Source organism: Trichechus manatus, unplaced genomic scaffold (assembly GCF_000243295.1).
Source record: "Trichechus manatus latirostris isolate Lorelei unplaced genomic scaffold, TriManLat1.0 scaffold00129, whole genome shotgun sequence".
NCBI classification, from domain to species: Eukaryota; Metazoa; Chordata; class Mammalia; order Sirenia; family Trichechidae; genus Trichechus; species Trichechus manatus.
The window spans coordinates 50462-73984 of NW_004444065.1; the positions used below are offsets into that span (position 1 = coordinate 50462).

Below are 23523 nucleotides of genomic sequence, written 5' to 3' on the forward strand. Positions count from 1 at the left end.
CATCCAAGAAAACTCCCTTTCATTGACTGGTTATTCATAACAGATACCACCATGGAGGTGATCACATTATCATGTGACTGCCAAACCACTGAGAATCATGGCCCAGCCAAGCTGACACACAGCTTTAACCATCACAGTCCACCCATTGTCAACTTGGCACCTATACACATCTCCTTAAACCATACACAATCTCTGAATAAAGACAATTATAAGTCACACTTTCATCTAACATGATACAAAAACACACTAGTCTTGTTTATATCTTATATTTTATAATTGAAGAAAACAAAAATATGTGATGCATATGTACAAAGCAGAAATACAATTACAGTCCTTATTTCTGCAACTGGTCACGAGGTTGGAACTGGTATTTATTTAGAACTACATTCTTCCACCACCCATTCCATATTCCCTTCACCCACAGCAAGCACCTGTGCTGATCGTGGTTCTTTGCTTGGTGGGGTGACCCAAACCTTCCTTCCTGAAGGGTCTTGGCCATTAGTAGTCATACTGGAATTGGGTTACTGTAGTTTTCCATTGACTTTAATCACAAAGCATGGCAGTACTAAGAGATGTCCTAAGGGATCTCCTGCATTCCAAACATACTCTTCTTTACTTACATTATGTAGTACCCCTTCCAATTTCCTCTTGGTAATCAGGATCAATCACACCAGCCAGTATGGTAACACCCTTCTTTGCCCGTTGATCCAGAGGCATAAGGAGCCCAAAGTGGCCAGGTGGCATTCTTAGCTTCCAGTTCAATGGAATCAGTGATGTATCTCCAGGTGGGAGCATTCATCCCTTTGGAACTAAGACCTCTAGACCTGCAGAGCATACGGTCATGGGGACAGGAAGCAAAAATCTTGCAAGTGGGTCACTAGGGGTAATAGTGAGTGGCACCACTCCAATTTCCACTCCTTCATTCCTGGACCTATAAATCCTAGCTATGGGAGAAATAGCACCATATATTGGATGATGCTTTAGAACACATACAGCCTCCTGGAGAACATTGCCCCAACCCTGCAAGGTATTGCCACCTAGCTGGCACCATTACTGTGTCTTTAGAAGGCCATTTCATCATTCTATTAAGTCAGCTGCTTCAGGATGATGGGGAACACAGTAAGACCAGTGAATTCCACAAGCATGGGCCCCTTGCCACACTTCTTTTGCTGTAATGTTAGTCCTTTGATCCCAGGCAATGCTGTGTGTGACAACATAATGATGGATAAGGCATTCTGTAAGTCCACGAATGGTAGTTTTGGCAGAAGCAATGCATGCAGGAAAGGCAAATCCATATCCAGAGTAAGAGTTTATTCCTGTAAGAACAAAATGTTGCCCTTTCCATGATGGAAGTAGTCCAATGTAATCAACTTGCCACCAAGTTGCTGGCTGATCACCTTGAGGGATGGTGCCATATGGGGGACACAGTGTTGGTCTCTGCTGCTGGCAGACTGGGCACTCAGCAGTGGCTGTAGCCAAGTCAGCCTTGTTGCTGAGCCCATGCATAATCTCCAACCCTGCCACAGTGGCCACTTTGTTCATGAACCCATTGAGCAATGACAGGAGTAGCTGAGGAAAGAGAATGACTGGTTTCCACAGAACACGTCATCCTATCCACTTGATTGGTAACATCCTCCTCTGCCAAGGTCACCCTTTGGTGAACATTCACATGAGACACAAATATCTTCACTTCTTTGACCCATTCAGAGAGGTCTATCCACATACCTCTGTGCCATTCCTGCTTGTCTCCAATTTTCCGATCATGTGCCTTCCAAGTCCCTGACCATCCAGCTAAATCATTGGCCACAGCCCAAGAATCAGTACAAAATCGTGCATCTGGCCATTTCTTCTTCCAAGTAAAGTGAGCAACCAGGTGCACTGCTCAAAGTTCTGCCCACTGGGAGGATTTCTCTTCACCACTGTCGTTCAGGGAGGTCCCAGAAAGGGGCTGTAGTGCTGCCACTGTCCATTTTTGAGTGATGCCTACATATCGCACAGAACCATCTGTAAACCAGACACAAGTTTTCTCTTCCTCAGTCAACTGATCATAAGGAATGCCCCATGAGGCCATAGGTGCAGACTGAGTGATGAAAGGTAATGTGACAGGAGTGGAGATGATGGGCATTTGGACCACTTCCTCAAGCAACTTATTTGTGCCTTCAGGTCCTTCTCCGGCCAGATCTCGTATATACTACTTCCATTTAATGATGGAGTGCAGCTGTGCACGTCCAACTTTATTTTTTTGTGGGTCAGACAACACCCAGTTCACGATCAGGATCTCTGGCCTCATGGTGACTTGGTGTCCCATGGTTAAGCATTCAGTCTCTACTAAGGCCCAGTAACAAGCCAAATGCTATTTCTCAAAAGGAGAGTAATTATCTGCAGAGGATGGTGGGGCTTTGCTCCAAAATACGAAGGGTCTGTGCTGTGGTTCATCAATAGGGGCCTGCCAAAGACTCCAAACAGCATCTCTATCTGCTACTAACACTTCAAGCACCATTGGATCAGTCAGATCATATGGCACAAGGGGCAGAGTGGCTTTCACAGCAGCCTGAACCTGTTGCAGAGCCTTCTCTTGTTCTGGGTCTCACTCAAAACTAGCAGCTTTTCCAGTCACTTGACAAATAGGCTGGAGTAGCACACCCAGATGAGGAATATGTTGCCTCCAAAATCCAAAGAGGCCCAATAGGCATTGTGCCTCCTTCTTCATTGTGGGAGGAGCCAGAAGCAATAACTTATCCTTCACTTTAGAAGGAATATCTCAACATGCCCCACACCACTGGACTCCTAGAAATTTCAGTGAAGTGGAAGGCACCTGAATTTTTGTGGGATTAACTTCCCACCCTCTAGCAGGCAAATGTTTTACCAATAAGTCCAGAGTCATTGACACTTCTTCCTTACTAGGTCCAGTCAGGATAATTTCATCAATGTAATGGACCAGTGTGACGTCTTGTGGAAGGGAAAGGCAATCAAGGTCCCTATGGACTAAAATATGACATAGGGCTGGAGAGTTGATGTAGCCCTGAGGTAGGCAACTGAAGGTGTTTTGCTGACCTTGCCAGCTGAAGGTAAACTGCTTTTTATGGTCCTTCAAAACAGTCATGGAGAAAAAGGCATTAGCCAGATCAATAGCTGCATACCAAATACCAGGAGATGAATTAATTTACTTAAGCAATGAAACTATATCTGGAAAATCAGCTGCAATTGGAATCACTACCTGGTTAAGTTTTCAATAATTCACTGTCATTCTCCAAGATCCATCTGTATTTTGCACAGGCCAAATAGGCAAGTTGAATGAGGATGTGGTGGGAATCACCACCTCTGCATCCTTCAAGTTCTTGATGGTGGCAGCAATCTCCACAATCCCTCCAGGAATGCAGCATTACTTTTGGTTTACTGTTTTCCTAGGTAGGGGCAGTTCTAATGGCTTCCACTTGGCTTTTCCATAATAGCCCTTATTCCATTTGTCAGGGATCCCATGTAGGGGTTCTGCCAATTGCTGAGTATATCTATGCCACAATTAGGCATTCTGGAACTGGGAAAATCACTACAGGATGGTTTTAGGAACACGCTGGACCTACTGTGAGACAGACACGATAATAACATGATCTCCATACACCCCTAGTCTGACTGGTGGGCCACAGTGATGTTTTGTGTCCCCTGGAATTAGTGTCAGTTCAGAGCTAGTATCCAGTAATCCTCGAAAAGTCTGATTATTTCCTTTTCACCAATGAAGTCACTCTCGTAAAAGGCAATAGATCCCTTTGGGGAAGGATGGGAGAAAGATTAACACTATAAGTTTTGAGCAGTGTATTGGAGTCCTTCCGCAAGGGACACAGCCTCCCCTTCATTCGAAGAGTTGTGGGTCTGAAAACTCCCTCAAGTCTGGGAGTTGATTGAGGGACCATCACTCTCTATTCTGGAGATTCAAGTTAGACTGCTGTTCACTTGACCTAGAATTCATGTGCTTGTAACAGATCAAGTAAATATTTAGTAGATTTCCTATCCATTTCATTCCTAGGGACACCATGACTTTTTGTTTGTATGAAAATGTTGCAATTTTGTTCTGGATCTAGAACGGTGATTTTTCTGGGTGTAAGTGGATGGTTGTTTTTTTCTTGGCACTTTGAGGCTATTATAGCACATCCTACGACTTTCGTTGTTGGTCTTGAAAAGTTGCATGCAAGGCCACTTGTCCTTGTCTGTGATGCTTTTAAGATTTTCTCTTCACTACTGGTGTTTTTTGCAAGTTCACCTAAAAAATGACAAAATGTGGATTTTGTTTTTCGTTATCTTGCTTGGAATCTATTGAGACTGTTGAATCTGGTGAGCTACGTTTTTCATCACTTTTGGAAAATTCTCAGCCATGGACTTCCCCTGTGTGTAGCCTCTGTGTCTCTTAACTTCACTGTATTATTTTCTCTCTCTTTGGCTTTCTGTACTACATCTTGTGTTGTATCTTTAACTTTTTGTCCATTTCGCTAATTCTCTCATCAACTGTCTTATGTGCTGTTTATCCCATCTATTTTGGTTCTAATATCAAGTTTCACATTTTTAAATCCAAGAAGTTCTTTTAAATCTGTCAGGTTGGTTAAAATATTTTATTTACAGTTCATACTTTAGACCCTTTCTTTTATGTTTAAAAAACTCTTAAACTCACATTTTATATTCTGTATAATTCCAATATGGGTTTTGTTTTGTTTTTTATTGGGGGGAGGTCTTAGCTAGTTTGTTGTCTCACTGATTCTTTTTCAAGGTGCCTTTATTTATTTTTTTTTTTTACTTTGCTATGATTTTTTTTGTGAGCCCCTATTTCTCAGATGTTTATCTGGTAGAATTCTAGGGAGCCTGGCTTTAAAGTCCTGTCCTCAAACTAACTACTCACCAGGACTGTGCAAAGCCAAATTGCTACCTGGGCATTTAGGGACACCTGGATCATCTCTGAAACACTTGGGGTCACAATGAGTCAGAAACAACTCAACGACAACTGTTTTGGTTTGGAGTCGTGCAAACAACGTGCTTGCTGCTAACCAAAAAGTTGGCAGTTCAAGTCCACCCAGAAACACCTAGGAAGAAAGATCAGATGATATACTTCAAAAAAAAATCAGTCATTGAAAACCCTATGGAGTACTGTTCTACTCTGAACATATGGGGTCACCATAAGACAAAATCAGCTCCATGGCAACTGGTTTTTGTGGGATCATGTGAAGCCTGGACCCCAACATGCAAAACGGCTGTTGGGAACAAGGAGGGGACTTTCTGACCAGAGACAAGTCTGAGATAGGCCTGGCCACTGTCCTTGTTGCCCTCTCTGGGATGGGTTTTTCGAGTTCACTACCTGTCTGTGCAGCTCTTGGGACACATAACTCCCCCTCTGAGGGGCCCCAGGCCAGCTGTCACTCACTGGCCCGCAGACCACTGCCACGTGGGCCTGGGGCAGCACCCTTTCAGCTCCCACTCTCTGTCCAGTTGGACCTCTGAGGATTTCCTTTCCTCCCAGATCCTCATTGCAGACTGGTCCCAACCGTGGTGTCAGATTGATCCTGAGCAATAAACCAGACTAGGTCCTGACAGTCACAGACAGGCTCAGGGGCCCTGGATGTGGGGTCACCACAGCTGTGGTGGTGTTCGATGGCTGTGAAGTTGGGGGCATTGGAGCATCAGCCTTGTCCTGATGGGAGGACTGGTGAGTCTCTGAGGGCTGAGGATGAACTTGCTCACCAGGGCCAGAATTGATTCCTGACATCTACCCCTGGCTGAGCCCCAGGTTGAACCCTGAACCTGGCCACAAATGGAGCCCCAATCCTAGTGGAAGCCCGGATGGACCCCTGATGCCATCACAGACACTGTCAAGCTGCCCACTTGGTTGGGGGCCCATGTGGTAGGAGAGGTCTGTGTCCCTGGGACCTTGGGTCTGGTAGACATGCAATGGCTCAGGATGACCACAAGGGAGCTCCAGAGCCTCAGTTCTGACTAGGGCAAACCTACAGGGGCCACTGTGGGAATGGAGGCGGTCTGTGAGGGGCTGCAGCTGGCATAGGTCACTTGCATCTGACCCTGACCTGGACTGGGCATGGAGCAGCACCATAGACTGAGCCTGACCCTGGTCTGGTAGAGGTGGTGGACTCGCTGAACTCTCTTCTGCTCCCACATCTCCCTCTCATGGCAGTAAGGTGCTGGCCCATGGGCTGGGGGCAGAAGTGGCGTGTTGCTCCTGTGCTGAACCACAGATGAGCCAGCACATTGCCCATCAGCTGTCTTTCGTCCTACTGTGGGGAGTGTCAAGACTGCGGATCCTGTGGTCAGCTGAGTGACCATGTGGAGCAGATCCCCACGAGCCCTTGTTGGACGTGCAGCCAGGGCCAGATACAAACATTTTTACTTAAGCAACTGAGTTTTGGGATTTGTCACTATAACATAGCTTTGCCTTATCTGACTAGTCCACCTGGTCATAGACTGATACCCGAGTACAGCTCCATCCTGAACCTTGATGCTAATCAGAAGGAGCTGTGACCCTTACCCCAGACCAGGTTCTGGTTGATGTCCCAAAAGCCTGGCCCCTGTCACAGATGGTTGGGATAAGTTGTTGTTGTTAGTTGTTTTCATAGCAATCTTATGAGAATAAAACATTGTCTGGTCTTGCACCATCTTCATGGGCCCATTGTGGCTATCGTGGGTTTCCCTCATTTTTGCTGACCTACTTTACCAGCTGTCTTAGTTATCTAGTGCTGCTGTAACAGAAATACCACAAGTAGATGGCTTTAACAAAGAGACATGCATTTCTTCACAGTAAAGTAGGCTAAAAGCCCAAATTCAGGGCGTCAGCTCCAGGGGAAAGCTTTCTCTCTCTGTCGGCCTTCTCATCAATCTTCCCCCGGACTAGGAGCTTCTCCACCCAGGGACTCTGGGTCCAAAAGATGCGCTCTGCTCCCAGCACTGCTTTCTTGGTGGTATGAGGTCCCCCAACTCTCTGCTTGCTTCCCTTTCCTTTTATCTCTTGTAAGACAAAAAGTAGTGGAGGCCACACCCCAGGGAAACTCCCTTTACATTGGATCAGGGGTGTGACCTTAGTAAGGGTGTTACAATCCCACCCTAATCCTCTTTAACATAAAATTACAATCACAAAATGGAAGACAACCACACAATACTGGGAATCATGGCCCAGCCAAATTGATACACACATTTTTGGGGGAACATAATTCAATCCATGACACCAACCATGACGTCCTTTTCTAGCAATTGGTCTTTCCTGATGATGTGTCCAACTTAAGTGAGCTGAAGTCTCACCATTCTCACTTTTAAAGAGCATTCTTGTTCTATTGCTTCAAAGACTGATTTGTTCGTTCTTCTGACTGTCTACGGTATATTCAATGTTCTTCACCAACATCACAGTTCAAGTGCATTAATTCTTCTTTGGTCTTCCTTATTCATTGTCCAGCTTTTGCATGCATATGAGGCAATTGAAAAGACTATGGTTTGGGTCAGGCGCACATTAGTCATCTGTCTTAGTTATCTAGTGCTGCTATAACAGAAATATCGCAAGTGGATAGCTTTAACAAACAGAAGTTTATTCTCTCTCAGTCTAGTAGGCTAGAAGTCTGAATTCAGGGCACCAGCTCCAGGGGAAGGCTTTCTCTCTCTGTCGGCTCTGGAGGAAGGTCCTTGTCGTCAATCTTCCCATGGTCTAGGAGCTTCTCTGCATAGGGACCCCGGGTCCAAAGGACCTACTCTGCTCCTGGTGCTGTTTCTTTGCGGTATGAGGTCCCATGTCTCTGCTCACTTCTCTCTTTTATATCTCAAAAGAGATTGACTTAAGATGCAACCTAATCTTGTCAATTGAGTCCTGCTTCATTAACATAACTGCCTCTAATCCTGCTTCATTAACATCATAGAGGTCAGATTTACAACACATAGGAAAATCACTTCAGATGACAAAATGGTGGACAATCACACAATACTGGGAATCATGGTCTAGCCAAGTTGACACATATTTCTGGGAGACACAATTCAACCTATGACATCATCAAAGTGGCATCTTTGCTTTTTAAAACTTTAAAGAGGTCTTTTGCTGCAAATTTGCCCAATGTAATACGTTATTTGATTTCTTAAATGTTGCTACCTTCAACCAAAGATTAGACAGGTCCATGAAATAAAATGAGACTAAAGGGGCACACCAGCCCAGGGGCAAGGAGTAGAAGGCAGGAGGGGACAAGAAAGCTGATGATAAGGAACCCAAGTTTTATTCAAGTAGAACAAAATCACTGGCAGTTTAAATTTCTTCACTGTTTATCATGATGTTGTTTATCAGCCCATTTGTGAGGACTTTTGTTTTCTTTATATCCAGGTGTAATCCACACTGAAGACTATAACCTTCATCAGTGAGTGCTCCAAGTCATCTCTACTTTCGGCAAGCAGGGCTATCATCTGCAAATTACAGACATCCAATCTTGACGTCATGTTCTTCTTCATATAGTCCAGCCTCTCAGATTACTTGCTCAGCATACAGACTGAATAAGTAAGCTGAAAGGACACAACCCCGTGCATATCCTTGCAATTCTGAATCACTGGGAGAAAAGATTGGGATATGTCTTCCTGGCAGATGGAAATGCCCACAGAGCTCCACTGCCCAGGGCCCGCGTGTTAGGGGCAGGGCTGAGTCTCCAGGACCCTGGTCTGGCAGATGTACAGTGGCACAGGATGGCCACAAGGGGGTTCCAGAGCCTCAACTCTGCACATGGCAGGCCTGGAAGAGGTCATCGTGGTGACCTACGAAGTCTGTGAGGGTCTGTAGCTGGCAAAGGCCACCTGTCAGTCTGACCCCCAACCCCAACTGTGCCCTGAGCAGCACCATGGACTGAGCCTGAGCACTGATCCTGTTGGTGCCCAGACCCAACCTTGACCAGTTGCTGGACCAGGGTCTTTTACTTGTTATGGCCTTAAGGTCCGGGCAGGGCCTGGAGTCTGGTCAGGGGCTTTGCTGCTGGCCCCTGCAGACGGGGAAGCTCCTCCCACCCCTGCCCAGATCCCAGGCTCAATCCCTCCCAAGGTCACACCTTCATCCCACCATCTCAAGGGCGAGAGGTTCACCAGGAGAGAATGAATCTTCTGCCCTGGGAACCTTCCCTCTTTATCCTGCGAGGGCCATCCTTCTGGCATGTTCTTCCTGTGTGTGCTCCTGGCATCTTAGGTGTTCAGCTTTTTCCCAAATGTCCTCCAGAATTTTGGATTTCCTACCCTCCTGAGATCACAGCCCTTCTCCAGGTCCAGAGGAACTCAACATTCCATAAGAAAGTGGTAGGACCCTTCAGGAGCAAGGAAGAATGAAGAAAACTAAAGATACAAGGGAAAAGACTAAAGGACCATATCTACCATGGCCTCCACCAGATTGAGTCCAGTACATCTAGATGATGCCCAGTTACCACCGCTCACTGCTCTGACAGGGATCACAATAGAGGGTCCCGGACAGAGCTGGAGAAAAATGTAGAACAAAATTCTAACTCACAAAAAAAGATCAGATTTACTGGCCTGACAGAGAATGGAGAAACCATGAGTATGGCCTCCAGGCACCCTTTTATCTCAGTAATGAAGTCACTCCAGAGGTTCACCCTTCAACCAAAGATTAGACAGGTTCATGAAATAAAATGAGACTAAAGGGGCACACCAGCCCAGGGGCAAGGACTAGAAGGCAGGAGGGGACAAGAAAGCTGATGATAGGGAACCCAAGGTCGAGAAGAGAGAGTGTTGACGTATTGTGGGGTTGTTAACCAATGTCCTAAAACAATATGTGTACTAACTGCTGAATGAGAAACTAGTTTGTTCTGTAAACCTTCATGTAAAGTATAATAAAAAAAGTTACAAAAAAAAAAAGAATGTGGTAGGAGGCAGTAGAGGTATAAGCTCAAGAAAGCTTGAGAGGAGTCTTTTTCTTCCAGCACCTTGACACTGGCCATGGACGCATAAGTGGGGAAGCCGAGCACTCCCTCATTCTGCTGAAATCACCCTAATAGTCCCTCATGTTTGTTATCAGAAACATGTCTTTTCTCTCTGATACGGTCCTCAGTGTGGACAATACGGATACTTCCTCTGTGTGGAAGACCCGGAAATCTACACCTGTCCCGGAGCCGACTTCACTGAGATTTACTTGTGGACAAGAATCTTTGAATGGAACCTGGGTATGTTCTTACGTGGGAGCAGCAAAGCTTTGGGCATTATCCTCCCTCAAACTCTAATTATCAATACAGTGTACAACCACCCCATCCAACTAGGAGAGATGGGAACTCCCATCACCACCAACCCAACCAGGGGAGATGGAAGCTCCTACCAGTCACCCACCCAATCAGGGGACATGGGCGCTCCCACCACTCACCCAATCAGGGGAGACAGGAGCTCCCACGACCACGCATGCAACCAGGGGAGATAGTAGCTCCCACCACCCATCCAACCAGGGGAGATGTGAGCTTCCATCATAGGCATCAGTCCCTGAGATACAGCCCGGGAGCCTGGAGCAGAGGCATCACCATCTAGCTTGACACACCTGCATCGCACATACTCAACAACACAGCTGCACAGAACACAGGAAGTGGGCTCATCACCGGCATGGCGCCTCCAGGTGGATGCTTTTGCACATGGGTGTGACCTGCATTTGAGGTTGTTCTAAAGATTCCAAACACCACCTCCACTAAAAGGATGTGGCACCAGGAAGTGATTCCAGTCCTGGATACACTAACCTGGGACCCAGATCGGGACCTGCTGCAGGTGGTGCCTGGCTCCCTCCGCCCTCGGCCTATCCAGAGCCCCAAGGGGCTGGACGAAGAGCCTTTTGCCGGAAGTATGCCTGCAACGCTGATGATGACCACATTGGGGCACCAGAGCCATGGCTTTGTACAAGACTGTACTCAGAGCTGCACAGACTCACTGAGACCCTAGGCCAGAGAGGAGCCCTGCACTGAGGGTGGTCCAGGGCTGACTCCTGGCCCAGACCAAATCCCAGTCCCAGGCCAAGCCCTGCCTGACCCGAAGCTGAGCTTCAACCCCTGGCCAAGCTTCACCCGATCCCATGCTGAGACCTGACCTCAAGCTGAGTCCCAACCCCAAGCTGAGCACTGACCCCAGCCCTAGGCCCAACCCGGCCCCAGACTAGGCAAGGAAACAGCTAAAAGCTCATCCATGGCCTTTGGCCAACCAGAGACTGAGTCAGTTGTGTCTGTGTTGTGGGGGCTGAGGTCGGAGTTTAGACACATCTGGATGCCTTGGGAGTGGGGGCAAGGCCCCCTCCATTTGCACTCTCTCTCCTGGTTTGTGCTGGTCCTGGCCTGGGCTCCTCCACTTATCCCATGGGCAATTCCAAAGGGGTTGGGGGGATGCCTTTGCACCTGCCCAGGGGGAAACCTGGGCCTTGGGGGCCTCTCCTCAGAGAGAGTTTAGTGGTGCTGGGCAGGGAGGGGGACCAGCGCCTTCTGTGAAGGAATCACATTCGAGGTTGTGGGGGTCTATGGGAACCCCTGTGGGGTGATTTCTTAAGCTTTCCATATCCACAGACCTCTGTGGGGTTGGGTGCCATCAGTTTTAGAAAAATAATCATAAGTAATAGCCTCTGAAATTGATAATGATGCTGACAATGGCACTTATAATGGTTCCACATCTGCAAAAAGTAAGGTCTTTCTCATCTTCCCTGGAGGTGATGGGCTGAGGGCCAGAGACACATACTGGTTCTCTAGGGCTGTGTAATGAACAGCCCCAAATTAGTGACTGAAATACCTGCCCTTTATTATGTCTCAGGTTTCGGGGATCAGGAATCCACTGCCAGCTGGGCTGCTGAGGGTCTAAGGTGCTGCTCTCCCCCAAAGCCTGGCATCTGGAGCTCTCCCTGCTGGGCACTGGCCCAGGATCACTTTTGCCCTATGTGGCCCCCGTCACCCACTTTAATCCTCCACAGAGGGTTCCTTTTCATTGTCTGAATGCTACTTAATTCAAAATCCTCACTCACAGTGACCAGCCAGGAGGAATAACCACGCATGTCTATTTCGAGATGGTCTAAAATGTTCAGAAATGTTGTGAGAACAGTACCAAAACTCCTAATCCCATCACCCAGTTTCCCCAGTTGTTGCCATTCTACCACATGTGCTCCCCCATCTATATCTTTGTCTTGTCTATGTTTGTGTCTGTATCATCTATCTATAAACAAACAGTTGCTGTGGAGTCAACATGACTCATGCAACCCCATGTGTGTCAGAACAGAACTGTGCTCCACAGGGTTTTCAATAGCTCATGTTTTTGGAAGTAGATCACAGGCCTTTCTTCCAAGGCACCTCCAGGCAAACTCAAACCACCAACTTCCAGTTAGCAGTCAGCATGATAGCTGTTTGCACCATCCAGGGACAATATTCATGTCTGTGTGTGTGTCTGTCTGTCTGTCTCTCTCTCGTTACTTCTAGGCCCACTCAATGGACAGAACTAGGAAATAGATGTATGTAAATATGCAGACATACACATGCAGGCACCCACACACACACACCTATGTCTACTTGTGTGTCTCTCTAGGTGCATGTGTTTAAAACCCTTGGAGTTCACACTATTAACTCCAATTTCAACCTGACCTCTTGGAGCTCCCCTAGCCTTCTCCGGTTAGTGAGAAGCCAGCCCCATGAACCTCTATATATTCATTTATTAGCAATCTCCTGACCTGCTGCTTCCTAGTCCCCTGGCCAGCTTCCACCTCCAGGAGAAGGGGTGGTAAGGGAGCATAGGCAATCTCAATAAAGTAAAAACTAAAGGGAAAAAGCAGTACATGGGGATTTTGTTTCCAGCATCAGGGCAGAGCTTGAACTTCTCTCCTGATGAAAAACACTAAAAATACTGGGGGGCGGAGGCAGTGGGGGGAAGCTCTTCAAAAAATCCCCCCATTGTAAGGGCAGACCCACCTGTCAGGAAAGAAGACAGAAGCGCCAGCAGGGTGCATTCCGGACAAGGGAAGCCATTTATCTGGATCTTTCTGTGCTGCCCTATCCTTGAGCATTGTCCAGGTGGTGGGGGGCGGGGGGCAAAAGGGGGTGCAGAGACAACAGGAGGGTATTGCCCAGCGGTTGAGTTGGAGCCCTGGGTTAGGAGACCCTTGCCCCCAGGGTGTAGTGCCCCCAGGGACTTGGCCTAAAGCAGTCCTGGGTTGGCCTGTCCAGGACTATTTTTTCTGGAAGATTCTTCCAGGCCTCAGGAGCCATAGAACACAATTACACACAAAAAAAAAACAGAAACCAAGCTTTGGAGGCCTGAGAAGCCTGGAGCACTGAGTCCCCAACCGTTAGACTATGAAGACAGGGGCCAGTGGGCGGGTGTGGGACCTGAGGGACCCGGAGGGCTGCACCCTGAGGTGGGATCCTGGGGTCTCCGCCCCATAGGGGTGCAGCAGGGACTTTCAGCTGGGGGCACCTCCCTCGTCTCCCCATCATCATGCCCAACTCCCCCCCTCCACCGCCTATCCCCCCATCTCCCTCTCACTTCCTTCCCCTTCCTGGGGGGTTGTCCCCTTGGTGCCGCCCCCACTTGGTGCTGCCGAGGAGGTGCCCCTAGTCTGCTGAGTGGCCTAGTGGCCCCCAGGGGTTGCTGCTGCCGCTTGTGTGGGGCTTGTCCCCTTCATTTTAATATTGTTCACCCCCAGTGTGTGCACTGGTTAACTTTGTAGAAGTGGTATTAGGGATTAATGCCTGTAACAAAGATTAAAATACGAAGCCTATAACTGTCTGGCCAAGGTCTAACAGCAGGACCTTGGGGCAGGGGGAACCTGGGACAGTCCGGAAGGCAGAGTGGAAAGGGAGGATCAAGGCCCCTTTGTCCCCTCCTGTCCTGGGGGGGGGGTCTCTGTGGGTCCAACTTCTTGGGCCTCCTTGGGGGCCCTCCTGACTCGCCCCCACCTGGGGCTCCCCTGAGTAGGAGATGATGTTCATGAGTCCTCCTTCTGGGACTCAAGGGCTCCATGTACTGCTGAGGGAGAAGAGGTGATGAATAGGGGTGATGTTGTCATTAATAAAAAATAAAAATATATAATCCTGTCATAAAAAAATGCACAGCACAGGTGAGAGTAGAGGCAACTTCCATGTATCACTCCCTACCCCAATTTCTCAAGAAAAGAAATAGCAGAAAAATAAAGAAATGCAGCAGCCACCACAAGCCATGTGTCCATAACCACCCCTTCCCACACAGACTATGATGATGTTAGCAAACCAAAGTCACTTTGCACCACCTGTTCCCCAGTCATCAGAGGGGAATTGTGTCAGGAAGGGAAGGAAAAGAAGACCAAGATCATACACTGGGTGCGTGTGGCAGGAAGTCACTGCCATACAAGCAGCTGGTGCCCAGATGAATGCCAGGGAAGGGCAAGTGGGGAGAGGAATGGAGGGGGTTGGGGGCTTTCAGACAAAGGCTCTCCGAAAACAGAGAATGCCCACTGTGCTGTCACTGGGAAGTGGAGTAGCCCAATCAGCCCCCTGGGAGCCACTAGGCCCTGCAGTCCCCTCTCCACTACCACCCATGCATCAGGCTCCTCTTCTACCCTGGAGGACTGTGGGGAGGTGATGGCATAGACTCTTGAAGAGGTGGACAAATACCCCTTGTGCAACAGCTTGTGGAAGAAAATGCCCAGCTCTGGGAATGGAAAGAAGGCAGAGGTTTCAGTGTGGAGGGAGTTTAGAGCCTCTCACCCTCACATCTGCAGCCCCAGAGCAGCCATCAGCCCCACCTGCTCAGGGCATGTACCTTGCCCAGTCCACAGCTGCTCAGGCCCCAAGTCCGGAAACGTGAGGTCGGGGAAGGCCACCTCTGGTGGTTTGCCTGGAAAGAAAAAGAAGTAGAAGCTGATGTCAACTTGGGGAGGGCCTGACAGGGAACTCATCTTCCTGGACTGAGTGTTCCAGCCTTGAGCCACCTACCTGGGAAACTTCATAGATCCAGCCTCCACTGCATCCATGGAGCAGGGAAGTGAGAAGGCCTGAGCACACCTGAAGCCTCCCATTCTTTCACTATAAGGATTTCCCAATCTCTGCTAGCCTTGAAGTCTCTGCCAATCACAAGCAATGGTAGCTGATGCCCTTGCTATGGCAAGCTTTGAATAAATAGCCTCTATTTGTTTTCATTTGGATTGTCTTTGCCTATTTCTACAGAACCATCTCCCTTCCCCAACAGACACAATAGAAGAGACAGAAAAGGGAGGCAAGGGTAGAAGTTCCCCAGATGAAACACACTTGTACAGTCTGAGCAGTTTTGTCCAGGTGGAGGCGAAGTGGCTGGCTGGCAGCCAGGGCCAGCTGGCCTCTGCTGTATTCTCCCAGGCCACTTCTGGCAGTCTTTTAAAGCCTAAGTCCCTTGGTTATTTTGAAGGCAATGATTTTGAAGGCCTTGGAGGTGCCAGGTATCCTCTTCAGTTGAACCCCATTGAGAGACTGCCAAGGGAGTTTGCACACCTCCGCCCTCCACTATACGAAGTCTTCCTGGCCCGGCTTGCCATGCATGCACAGCAGCTAGGACTGGGAGCTGATCTTCATCCTCACGTAAAATTTAGTGAACACAGCTTGATCCCTCGAGGTTTGACCATCTCCACTCAGTCCTTACATTCAAGTTCATTTAGGTTCCTTCTGGCACACCTGAAGCACAGATATCTTCCTTAAAAACTTGAAGAACCTCCCAGTGGCCCCCTGCTGGACCTAGATATTTCAAGAGGGAGAGGCTGGGGTTACGCTACAGGGGAAAACTCTGCTGATCGCACACTTGTCAAAGTGCCCAGCATGGATGGAGTTTCCACTGGACACATCCTGGGGGATATTGGTTCTGCCTGGGCCTCCACCAGTGCAGCTGTGTGGTGGGCTTAGGAGGAAGCCATAGAGACATGCTGGACTGCTGAGCTGGGATGCTGCACCTTACATATACTCTCTGTGAGGCGCAGCCCAAAGACCTGGTTGGGCTCCCCTGAGGCCAACTTGGATTCCTAGTCAAGGAAAAACAGGACTGTGGAGACTGAGGCTGAAGCAGAAGCCTTGGAGGTCCTTGGCTGTCTCACAGTTAGGCTGTATTTGCTGTTTTAGATGGAAATCTGGCAAAGGCTGGCCTCCAAAATAAGGACACTCTTGCTTTGATTTGCGCTGGTAGAAAACTCTCGCTGTTCACAGGATTGGTATTCTCCTCCTATAGGCCAGACTAGATAGGGAGCTAGCAATTTGAACTCTAGTCCATCAGTGAGTCCCAGATCTCTTCCCATGTGTAACCCATGGACACCATCAACTCAGTTTGCCAGGGTCCTTGTAGTCAGTGAGTAGGTCCATGTAAGATTTTAGTTAATAATCTTTATGGCCTACACTCATCAACTGATCTTTCATGATTTGCTTCAAAGTGCTTCTCTTCCTGGGATTGAGGATGAGATATTTCTTTAGCAGGTTTTCATACTCCATGAACATGTACAAGGGAAGATGGTATTTTCCATCCAGTATCTGCTCCCACAGGCACATGAAGTTCTGTCCATCAAAAGGTAGGCATCTGCTGAAGAGTGTATATACAATGACTCCCATATTCCACATATCCACTGTGGTTCCACTGGATTGTTGGCACTGGAAGAGTTATTGGGCAGAATAATGGGGACTGCTACCAAAGACAACTTTTTGCCAAAGGTGAATTCCTTGCTGGAGACAACATCTGCAATCTTGATATAACACCATCAAGAGCAGATTTTCTGCTTTTAACTCTCTACGCACACTATACTTCTGGTGACAGTATTGCACAGCAGAAACTGGCAGAATTTGGTTTGAGTCACTTTTTCTTTCACATTTTCATGAGCCACTAAGAAATCAAGCACTCTCTTCCATTAGTGTACTCCATGAAAAGGAAGAATTTTCTCAGTCTTGATCTCTTCAAATAACTATGTTAGGATGATTCAAAGTCTTCATTATTCTTACTTCATGGGAGAGTTTCAAAAGGCTGGGGAAGTTCTGTTTAGTCTTGCCAATGATCTTGACACTGATGCTCAACCATGCTTGGATCAGGCTGCTCTGAGCTGTAGCCTCTAACCAGGGCCCCTACAAATGGATAATTTTTTTTTTTTTTTATATCTCTGGACTTTATGACAAAGGAGTATTTTATTTGATAAACAATGGGTAAATTTTAATGAAAGTAAAAGAAAGTTTAGAGGTAAACCCTGATACTGGGCCAAGCTTGAATTCTGATTGATCCTACCCTCTACCCTCAGGGACCCCAGAAATGAATGTGCTGGGGCAGATCCTGACCCACAGCCAAGTTTAGATTATGTCCAGCCTGAGTTACTGCCACTAGCCTCAGAGCTACTTCCAAATACTGAAACAAATGATATGAGGTTGGAATGAGTCATAAGAAAATGGGCAAAACAAGGGGGAAAGAGAAAAGAGAAAGGAATCCATCACGGCATGGTGGAGATCTTTAACCATTTATTAAGAAATAAGAGGAATAAAATGAGTATTGGTGGGGTCGAAACAAAACTCTTTCTTAGCACCGCACTCTCACAAGTTGGGTGGTTGTTCCTAAACATTGCAGGACTGTAAACAAATCTGCTTTATTCAACCTAGTTTGGAGAGATTTGAAAAGGTGCAGGATAAATATGACAATGAGAAACCTGACCTCCTATTGCCTAGGGCGATGGTCCCGTATCTTATTTTGTGAATTAGTATCACCAGCTTCTTGAGAAACCTTAGTAAAATGGGTTGTGCTAGTGGCTACCTTAGGATCAATTTCATTGGTTTTGAATACAGACAGTTCCCAGCTTACAATGTATTTAAGTGACAACGAACTGCACTTACGATTGTCCTTTTTTTTTCTTTTTGGTACGTCTTAACGTTAATAATATATACTACGTAATGTTGCAGTGCATAATATGCTGATGTTATCATTCTCAGATTTTACTCGCAGATTTTCAATGCTATGATTTACTGATCAAAACTCTGCCAGACAGCAGGCTACCACCTGGTCTACAATGAAGCCTGTGGCGATGTTGGTGTAGGGAGTCATAATGGATAGAAAGTTGGGCAATGTTCAACCCTAATAACATATAACAATTGAACTGTGCATGCACCCAATAGCCATTAAGATTCCGACTTCATTGTTTGACACTGATGCCAACAAATAAAGATCGGATTTATAAAGATACTAATAATAAAAGGCAATAATAATAATAACTAAAAAAGGAGGTATTCGACTTATGTCAAAAGTGACTTACGATAGAGTCATCAGGACATAACCCCATCGTTAATTCGTGAACTATCTTTACTGTGAAATGGAGGAGCATGTTTTGGTTGACATAAGACCCACAATTCACTCTTGAACAATCATAAAGAACCAACCAAACCCGACCCCGTTGCTGTCGAGTTGATTCCGACTCTTAGCGATCCTATAGGGCAGAGTAGAATTGCCCCATAGGGTTTCCAAAGAGTGGCTGGTGTATTCGAACTGGTATTAAACACACAGCAGCCTTATCCCAAGGGGACTGCAAGTCTAATACATGGGATAAAGGCTACTCTAAACTTTGTTTAAGGAGCCCTGGTGGCACAAACAGTTAAGTGCTTGGCAGTTAATTGAAAGGTTAGTGGTTCAAACCCACCCAGATGCTGGTGTGGGGGAAGACCTGGCAATCTGCTCCCATAAAGATTGTTGTTGTTGTTAGGTGCCATCGTGTCTGTTCTGACTCATAGCGACACTATGTACAACAGAACAAAACACTGCCTGGTCCTGCATATCCTCACAATCATTGCTATGTTTGAGTCTATTGTTGCAGCCACTGTGTCAATCCATCTGTTGAGGGTCTTCCTCTTTTTCACTGAACCTCTACTTCGCAAGTATGATGTCCTTCTCCAAGGACTGGCCCCTCCTGATAACAAGTCCAAAGTACTTAAGATGGCAACCTCCTTTCTATCCTTTCTAAAGAGCATTCTAGATGTACTTCTTCCAAGACAGATTTGTTTGCTCTTCTGGCAGTCCATGGTATATTCAATATTCTTCCCCAGCACCGTAATTCAAATGCATCAATTCTTGTTTGGTTTTCCTTATTTATTGTCCAGCTTTCACATGCATATGAGACAATTGAAAATACCATGTCTTGGGTGAGTCACACGTTAGTCCTCAAATTGACATCTTTGCTTACAGTCTAGGAAACCTTATCTGGCAGCTCTAAATGTCCAATAAGGTTGCTATAAGCTGAAATCCACTCCAGGGCCACAAAAACAACCACATGGTAAGAGGAAAACATTTCAGCCTCCAATATATGTGATCTACTAACTCTCCTCTTTTACTTAAATTATTTGAAACGTTAGCGGAAACAGTTCTGGTCCTCAGGACCCCAAAACTTTGAAATGGTTCAAAGGGAAGAGAATCAAATGCTGTTGAAAAGACAGAAACTGAAAGTCCAGGTTGGCGGGGGAGCTCAGTCGCAGCCTGCTCCAGTCCACTCCCTGCCCATCTCCGTTCGCGGCCCCGCCCCGCCCCCTGCACAGCTCCGCCCCGCCCCTCGCGCCATTTCCTGCCTACAGGGAAGAGGCTCCCTTGGAGTGGCAATCCCACGAGGGTGAGTGAGTGTCGTCTTTCCAGTTTAAGCCCCCGTTTACCGTCCCCTCCAGCCCTGCATCCTCCCCGCTCAGGGTCCGGAGGTCCTTGCGGATGTTCAACTCCCCGCACCCGCCTGCTGTCGTCCCCAATCCGCGTCCGTTTCCGGTTAAAACAGCTCGGAGCCAGTCCGCGGGTTCTTCCTGCCTCTGTCTTGTGGACCCACCTGCCCCCTTTCCTGTCAGAGCCCGCCAGCGAACCCGCCCCACCTCGCACCCGGAAAGGCCGCGTGTGGGTTGTTGCCTGCACGTCCAGCCCCGTCACCTGAGGTCTTAGGGCGGTGCCAGCCGCGCCCCAAGGCCCAGGACTGAGTCAGAAAGTTTTGTTCATTTTCTCATTTTCAGTCAAATAATCTGTTTCTTTCTTTCTTTTTTTTTTGTTTTTAATGCTATAAGTAAAAGTTTACAATTCAGTTTCTCATACAAAAATTTATACACGCTATGTGACCTTAGTTGGTCTCCTTATGCTGTGGCAGCACACTCTTCCTTTCCACCGCGGATTTCTCACGTCCATTCAACCAGCTCCTGACCCTCTCTGCTTTCTCATCTCGCCTCCTGAGAGGAGCTGCCCATTTAGTCTCCTGTATCTACTTGAGCTAAAAGTACGCACCTCACAAGTATCACTTTAAGTCCCGTAGTCCAATCTAATCTTTGAAGAGTTAGCCTCGGGAATGGTTTCAGCTCTGGGCCGACAGAGAGTCCAGGCGCCATGTCTTCCGGGGTCCCTCCAGTCTCAGTCAAACCGTTAAGTCTGGTCTTTTTACTAGGATTCGATTTCTCCACCCCACTTTTCTCCTGGTCCATCAGGGACTCGCTGTTGTGTGCCCTGTCAGGGCAGTCATTGGTAGTACTAGGCACCATCTAATTCTTCTGGTCTCAGGCTGATGGAGTCTCTGGTTTATGTGGCCCTTTCTGTCTCTTGGGCTAATATTTTCCTTATGTCTTTGGTGTTCTTCATTCTCCTTTACTCCAGGTGCGTTGGGACCAATTGATGCATCTTAGATGGCCGCTAGCTAGCTTTTAAGACCCCGACACCACTCACCACAGTGGAATCAGAACATTTTCTTAATAAACTTTGTTATGCTAATTGACCTAGATGTCGCTTGAAACCATGGTCCCCAGACCCCTGCCCCTGCTGCTCTGTCCCTTGAAGTATTTGGTTGTATTTCAGGAAACTTCTTAGCTTTTTGTTTAGTCCACTTGTGCTGACTTCCCCTGTAGTGTGTGCTGTCCTTCCCTTCATGTAAGATAATTCTTTACTGTCTAGTTGAAGAAAACCCCTCTCCCTCTCTCTCCACCCTCATATCCATCAAATAATGTTTCCTCTGTGTTTAAACCTTTTCTTGAGTTCTTATAATAGTGGTTTTATTCAGTATTTGTCCTTTTGAGACTGATTAAATTCACTCAGCATAATGCCTTCCAAATTCCTCCGTGCTATAAGATGTTTCACGGATTTATCATTGTTCTTTATCGTTGTGTACTATTCCATTGTGTGAATATGCCATAATTTGTTTATCCATTCAACAGTTCATGGGCACCTAGGTTGTTTCCATCTTTTTGCTATCGTGAACAGTGCTGCAGTGACCATGGGTGTGCATGTATCTATTCATGTGACGGCTCTTATTTCTCTAGGGTGTATTACAAGGAGTGGGATTGCTGGATCATATGGTACTTCTATTTCTAGCTTTTTAAGGAAGCGCCAAATTGATTTCCAAAGCGGTTGTACCATTTTACATTCCCACCAACAGTGTGTAAATGTTCGAATCTCTCCACAACCTCTCCAACATTTATTATTTTGTGTTTTTTGGATTAAAAGAATCCAAAACTCCTTGTTGGGGTGAGATGGTATCTCATTGTAGTTTTGTTCTGCATTTCTGTAATGGCTAATGATCGCAGGCATTTCCTCATGTATCTGTTGGCTGCCTGAATGTCTTCATTGGTGAAGTGCCTGTTCATATCCTGTATCCATTTTTTAATTGGGTTATTTGTTTTTTTGCTGTTGAGGTTTTGCAGTATCTTGTAGATTTTACACATTAGGTGCCAGTTGGGTTTGTAGTAGCCAGAATTTTTTTCCAGTCCATAGGTTGTCTTTTTACTCTTTTGGTGAAGTCTTTTGATGAGCATAAGTGTTTGATTTTTAGCAGCTCCCAGTTATCTAGTTTCTCTTTTGGTGTTTGTGTATTGTTAATTATGGTTTGTATTCTGTTTATGCCATATATTAGGGCACCTAGTGTTGTCCCTATTTTTTCTTCCATGATCTTTATCATTTTCAATTTTATATTTAGGTCTTTGATCCACTTTGAGTTAGTTTTTGTGCATGGTGTGAGGCATGGGTCTTATTTCATTTTTTTTGCAGATGGGTATTCAGTTATGCCAGCACCATTTGTTAAAGAGACTGTCTTTTCCCCAGTTAATGGACTCTGGGACTTTATCAACTATCAGCCGCTCTTATGTGGATGAATTTATGTCTGGATTCTAAATTCTGTTCCATTGATCTATGTATCTGTTGTTGTACCAGTGTCAGGCTGTTTTGACTACCGTGGCAGTAGTAGGTTCTAAAATCAGGTAGTGTGAGGCCTTCCACTTTGTTCTTCTTCTTCAGTAATACTTTACTTATCCGGGTCCTCTTCCCTTTCCATATGAAGTTGGTGATTTGTTTCCCCATCTCATTAAAAAATGTCATTGGAATTTGGATCGGGATTGCATTGCATCTGTAGATCGCTCTTGGTAGAATTGACATTTTCACAATATTGAGTCTTCCTATCCATGAGCAAGGTATGTTTTTCCACTTTTTGGTGTCTTTTAGTTTCTTGCACTACTGTCTCGTAGTTTTTCTCGTATAGGTCTTTAATGTCTCTGGTTAGATTTATTCCTAAGTATTTTATCTTCTTGGGGGCTATTGTAAATGGTATTGATTTGGTGATTTCCTCTTAGAAGTTCTCTTTGTTTGTGTAGAGGAATCCAGCTGATTTTTGTATGTTTGTCTTGTATCCTGATACTTTGCTGAAATCTCCTATTAGTTCCAGTAGTTTTCTTGTTTATTCTTTGGAGTGATTTCTGTGTATAAGATCTCTAATGTTGAACTATCCCTGCATACCTGGTATAAATCCCACTTGATCATAGTGATTTATTTTTTTGATATGTTGTTGAATTCTATTGGCTAGAATTTTGTTGACGATTTTTGCGTCTGTGTTTGTGAGGGATATTGGTCTGTAATTTTCTTCTTTTGTGGTGTCTTTACCTGGTTTTGGTATCAGGGTTATGCTGGCTTCATAGAATGAGTTTGGGAGTATTCCATCCTTTTCTATACTCTGAAATACCTTTAGTAGTAATGGTGTTAACTCTTCTCTGAAAGTTTGGTAGAATTCTCCAGTGAAACCTTCCTGGCCAGGGCTTTTTTTGTTGGGAGTTTTTATTACCTTTTCAATCTCTTCTTTTGTTACAGCTTTAATTAGTTCTACCTTTGTTTGTGTTGGTTTAGTAGGTAGTGAGTTTCTAGAAATTTGTCTATTTCCTGTAGGTTTTCAAATTTGTTACAGCACAGTTTTTCATAGTATTCTGTTATGATTCTTTTAATTTCAGTTGAGTCTGTTGTGATATCACCCATCTCATTTCTTATTCAGGTTATTTGCTTCCTCTCCTGTTTTTCTTTTGTCAGTTTGGCCAATGGTTTACCAATTTTGTTGATCCTTTCAAAGAACCAGCTTTTGGTCTTGTTAACTCTTTCAATTGTTTTTCTATTCTCTATTTCATTTAATTCTGCTCTAATTCTTATTGTTTACTTTCTTCAGTGCCTGAGGGCTTCTTTTGCTGCTCTCTATCTTCTTGTTCAGGTTGTAGGGCTAATGTTTTGATTTTGGCCCTTTCTTCTTTTTGGATGTGTGCGTTTATTGCTATAAACTGACCTCCGAGCACTGCTTTT

The 23523-nt window shown here is 46.1% G+C and overlaps 1 protein-coding gene and 1 pseudogene across 1 annotated transcript in view; one reads left to right on the top strand and one right to left on the bottom strand.

Moving 5' to 3' along the window:
- Positions 1–15338: 15338 nt before the first annotated feature.
- Positions 15339–18250, bottom strand: LOC101353771 (serine/threonine-protein kinase MARK2 pseudogene; annotated as a pseudogene).
- A 1269-nt stretch (positions 18251–19519) lies between these two features.
- The window catches only part of LOC101351175 (zinc finger protein 345-like), a 47700-nt gene continuing 43696 nt past the window's right edge, over positions 19520–23523 (top strand). The window contains exon 1 of the mRNA XM_023739123.1: positions 19520–19564. The gene's annotated coding sequence lies outside the window, so the exon portion shown is untranslated. The remainder of the gene's footprint in view (positions 19565–23523) is intronic.